The sequence below is a fragment of the Cydia pomonella genome, chromosome 5, assembly GCF_033807575.1.
Source record: "Cydia pomonella isolate Wapato2018A chromosome 5, ilCydPomo1, whole genome shotgun sequence".
NCBI lineage: Eukaryota > Metazoa > Arthropoda > Insecta > Lepidoptera > Tortricidae > Cydia > Cydia pomonella.
Window position 1 is genome coordinate 16253857 of NC_084707.1, and position 6000 is coordinate 16259856.

Consider the following 6000-nt stretch of genomic DNA (forward strand, 5'->3'; position numbering starts at 1 on the left):
TGACGACTGGTCTAGCCTAGTGGGTAGTGACCCTGCCTATGAAGCCGATGGTCCCGGGTTCAAATCCTGGTAAGTGCATTTATTCTTGTGATGAGCATGGATATTTGTTCCTGAGTCATGGGTGTTTTCTTTGTATTTAAGTATTTATAAATATTTATATATTACATATATCGTTGTCTAAGTACCCTCAACACAAGCGTTATTGAGTTTACTGCGGGACTTAGTCAATTTGTGTAATAATGTCTCATAATATTTAATTATTTATTTATAATTGCAAAATGAAGTCGGTTAAAAACCGACCAAGTGCATGTCAAATCACGCATAATGGAGAGTCCCTTACGTATACAGTTATACTCCAAATACCTTATAGTTCACGTGGTGTTTAACTTTAAGTGATTATCATACTACTAAATAAGGATACGTGGATGTCAATTATGTTATGCATTGGTGTAAATAATTGTTGGTAAACCTTAATCAAATAAATAAATAAACAATGAGAAAAATGTCTGTCACATACGGACAATCAGACAGATGGAAATCGCTAGGTATGTATTGTAAATTTCTGTGAAATAAAATGCCGTGTATATAATTGTGTGTGTTGTATTGTATTGTATATTTCCCCTCAATACATGTTATGACGTTAACTTACATAAGCATTAAAAAAATAATGGTTGAACGCACGTGTTTCGCCGTGGACATGGAAACGCACTTGAAGGCGGTTCCCGGGTCTTCCAAGGCGTGCGTCGCCGGATCCGGGCCAACCGTCCCAACGGGCTTTCTGGATTCGGTTACAAATGGTGTATTATCAACATAGCATTAAATTTTCTGCATGCGTAGCTAAAACCGAACAAGAGTGTAATGGCTAGTTTTGGTGGTATAAAACTCCTTATCTTTACGTTTCGGGAACTGATGATACGTATTTTGTTCCTCTGGGTGAAACTCATAAATGCCTGCGAGAAACACATAAGTACAGAGGGTATTTCATACGTCTGATGGCACTTCCAATATTGAGCAATTAAATCATAAGTATAGGTTTACATTTACAACCTACATTAAGTCAAACCATATACTAAACCATAAAGTAAAAAAATACTAATTCCCATATCGCATAACCAGTCCTGCTTCTCATAGCTCGGATATATTTATTTAGCCGGCAAATAACTAGATTATAAAGAGTACATTTATCTTCTATAGTTTATTAGTATATAGCGGACTGGAATCCCTCCAGGAGCAATAACGCCTATCGATTCACGGTAATAAAATCATTATTCATTGGATATTAATACGGGGCATACAAAAGACATCAACGGCATGGCGCGCGTTCCGCCGCCTGAGCTTCCAATTTCTCCCCACATGAAAACCGTATGTAAAATAAAACCACGTCGCTTTTTGTGATACACCTTATGATATTCTAAAAAATCCAGGTTTTTCTTTAACGTAAAAAGTTGCGGGGTGAAGTTAAGAAGCCGTTAGCTTAAAGTGAAGTGGACGTATGTCGCATCTGGAAATGACTCAGTTGCCCGTTTAATGGTATCGAATAAAATATTTAATTTCAAAAGAATATGAACAATCAAGTTTTAATACAAAAAGATTGCGAATAAATATAATACGATGGATATTATATTCAAAATATGACATTATTAATGTTGTTAGATTGAATACGCATCAGTAAAAAATCGTAACCAAAGCAACTGTTCTATCTGAGTAGTAGTGCAGAAGGCGATTAATTTCTAAACTTTATGGCATCTTTTGCAGATGTTTCTGCTTAATATAAAATTAAAAAGGCATTTTATATTTGAAAGTTATCGTTTAACGTAAAGTGTGCACTCATTATATACTTAACTAAGAAGCTGGAATTTATATACGCTTTTCTGTAAACTGTACACAACTACATGCAAGACTTAACTTATGTTAAACAACATACATTTTTAGTCATTTAGCATTGTCGCTATTGCGACACTTAAATTAATAATCAGGTCCATGCATTAAATTTGACCATCAGACCTTAATTTAAAAGTGATTTTAAACCACAAAAGCTTATAAGGCCATTCCAGACATTTTAGATCGACGACGAGGATCCACGGCGACTAGCCGCGACTCGCCATATGGCAGCGCACATGCCTCGCGCCCAAATTGCAGGTTATATCTATCGCTTTCATTCAATAAAACGGTTTGGGGTACGACACGATTAAAACAACAATCAGACTTAGGTGGTCCATTACCATAACAGATGAAGATGAAGATAGTTAAATCATTAATTGGGAGGATGTGATTGCGATATATGTATGTACAGAACAAGGGCATTTAGCGTTATTTGATATTAAACTAAGACGCGATTGGCATTAACAATACGTAAGTTTATCTCAGATAATTCATTTTTGATGCAAGCTTTAATTGCAGATCAAACTTATCTTCAACAATTCCAGTCATCTACAGGTAAGCAAGTTCCAGGAAGTATTTGGTAAATGGATAAGTTTTCACAAATCTGAAATGTATCATAAATAATAAAGGACCTTTCCTAGGTTTGTGAGAACTTTTCTAATTTTTTTGTAAACTTTTCGCAAGTTCTATCTACAATTCCAACGAGCTTATTCTAATTGAAGTTGCATTGTTTTATTCTATCTTTGGTTTCTCTCATCAAATAAGCTGAGCTTGATAACTAGTATCATAACGTGCATAACATCGAATTGCCAGGCATAATTTTACTTTTTTACTGGAGCTTGGGTTTTATTAGATGTCAATAATTGTTGGTTTTTATTAGTATGTCAATGATGTATAGGTAGAGTACAAAGAAAATCCAGCAAAACTTTATGAAATATGCACGGTACTGTACAGCCATGGACTTTAATTGTAAAACATTAGACATTTCATACCATTAGTATTGACAGCCAAGTTAGCTTGAACCCTAAGTGGATCAACAATTAAAGTCTGCAACCGTGCCTGTTATTTATGGATACGTTTTCATTAAATACGAATAAAATATTTTAGTTCATAATGATGAGCACATTAATCTCAGACATACCCCATAACTAGATGAGCTTGCAGACAGCAAGGCCAGCATAGTTAGTAACGTCACACAGCAGGCCCTTCGCTAAACGCCCCTCAAACATTTGTAATCCCTTCCCGTTTATCATGATGAGATGGCCACATCCCATCAGTGACAACGCAACTAGAGAATCTAAGATTAATATTAGTATTACATATCTTTTTAGATTAAAAGAATATATAAATTAGTATTATGTATAAAAAAAACTATATACAATACAGTACAAATCCTCTTTATTGCACAACCTCAGAACAAATGTACATGGAAACACATATAATACACTACACATTACACACACACACACACACACACACACACACACACACACACACATACACACATTATACACTATATATTATATATATTATGTATAAATACTTAGTTATGCCGCTGATCTTACATTTGATATAATATTTCTCTTTTTATGGTAAACTGTATGTATTGGTCATCGGGTGGTTAAAAAAAGAACTCTCACTAAAATGAGCACACGTATACCTACATTAGTTTTCAACTAATGTTTAAATTAAACTACTGGTCATTTGAGGGTCATAAATTCATTCCTAAGCATAAATTTATTTCACAGAATATGGTATATACAATTTTATGGTCGTTGTTTTTTTGGTAAAGAACAGCATATTCTACCAACACTGGCGTAGAAATATATAAATATTGAACAAATTAACAACAAGAAAATTATTAAAGTATTGATAAAGAATCCAAATAAAATAACTAATAAAGGATGTTAATGATGTGCACATTAATCTCATATCCCATAACTAGATGAGCTTACGAATAGCATGACAAACATAGTTATCAACGCTTTAGTTAGGTAGACCATTTGCGGCATTCACTAAACTCCCCTCAGAAATTTATGATCCCGTTGATACCCGCATCAAATCAGCGGCAACAACGCCCCGAGAGTGAACCTTTAATTGTTACACATTGTTTTAGATCGCAATATGTCGGCGAGCCGTTATCTGATGAAATATGTCCGTTATGATTGGCAAACAAACAGTATGGCGCCGCCATATGTCGCGGCACGTGCGCGAGCGCTTCGCTGCTCGCTCAGGGATGAAACTCCACTGTAGACTTTACAACGTTTTAGGTTTAGAATTTGTTTAAAATTCTACAGCTAAGAGTTAAGTAAATATTTTTATTTCCGTTTTTTTACTTTAATGAAGTATTCTGAGTATATTTTGATTTTGAAGACATCATTATAATTCAATTTTTTACGCAATAATCAATATTATCATCATTTGACGACCGGTCTGGCCTAGTAGATAGTGACCCTGCCTATGAAGCCGATGGTCCCGGGTTCGAATCCCCTTAAAGGTAATTATTTGTGTGATGAGCACAGATATTTGTCCCTGAGTCACGGGTGTCTTCTATGTATATGTTATGTGTTGTGTATGTGTGTGTATTTGTATCGTTGTCCGAGTACCCTCAACACAAGCCTTGGGCTTACCATGGGACTTAGTCAATCTGTGTAAGAATGTCCTATAATATTCATTATTATTAATTTATTATTTTCTTCTACTTAAGTGATCTGGAGTCCGCTAAGCAACATAATTCTAAAAATTCCCAAAGGCACTAGTTTTTACGAAGACGACTGCCATCTGACCTTCCGCCTAACTAGTCCGGTTTCCTCGCGTGATTTTCCTTTAGGTACCGAATAGCCATTTGAAATATCAAATGATATTTCGTAGGTATTACTTACCTACTTAATTTCCAAGAAATTTACTGCATACTGTCGTGCATATTTTTCACTTCGTAGTAGAAAAGCTCAAATCATTGAATAACTCACCTGATGTTTGTACTCGTAATTACCTACATAACTCTATGGTGCAGGGAAGCCAGGGTACGGCGTCATCCGTCACTGTAATCGCTTGTTAATCATTTTTCGGTTGATGGGGCTCATCGCGCCGCCCTTTGCGGATTATAATATTCACAGCCAATTTTAAGGGTACTAGTGTTATGAAAAAAAGTACTCCAACATCATGTAAGTTATTGTTGTATTTACCAATAAATAATAACCTCCTAGTCTTGACAGCATCACAAATAAGTACAGCCTACTTAGGTGCGCATCAGCGTGGGTACGAATAATATGATTTCTACAAAGAGTTTGATTAGTTTAAATGTTTATAATATATCCAATTATGTAAGGGTAGGGTTGTTAATCCATATTTTGTTCCATAGTATTTATGGGGTCTATTAATTGTAGGTAGCAAGGGCGTCGCCAGCCGATGGCGCAGGGGGGGGCAAGTTGACTTTACCTACCACAATTCATACTTTTCTCATTCTCTATGAATGAGAAAAGTAGGTATGAATTGTAGGTAAAGTCGACAGCACATGAAACTTTTCACTTTTACTACGAGCCTTACATCTACAGCGATTGTAATAACAACAGTATCTTAGTACTATATACATAATTATATATTCTGTGACAGTACAGAGTCCAATGTGTAAAGCCACACGAGCACGAGCTCTTGACTATGCAATAAAAAACTTGTAAATGAGTTATAATAACATTTATTAGAAAAATAAAATAAAAAGGAGTTTGAATTTGAATAAATGTACAGCGTATTTTTTTTAAATTACCCGATTTTAATATTATAGTGGTCGTTGTTTGTTTATATTAGGTTAATTAAAACATAATTTTCGGGGATTCATTGTAAACTTCTCGACCACTTTATTATTAAAATCTTGTAAGTTTCCATGTATAAGTTTTCGGTGCACACTCATCATGGCCAAACCATTGAGGCGATTTTCACTTATTTGAAACTTCAATATCATTTTTGAAGACCTATCCATAGATATCCCCCCCCCCCCCCCCCATGTTTGTTTTGTTTAAATTTTATGACGTTTTTGCCATTTGGCTACGGAACCCTAAAAAGCGCTGGTGGCCTAGCGGTACGAGCGTGCGACTTGCAATCCGGAGGTCGCGGGTTCAAACC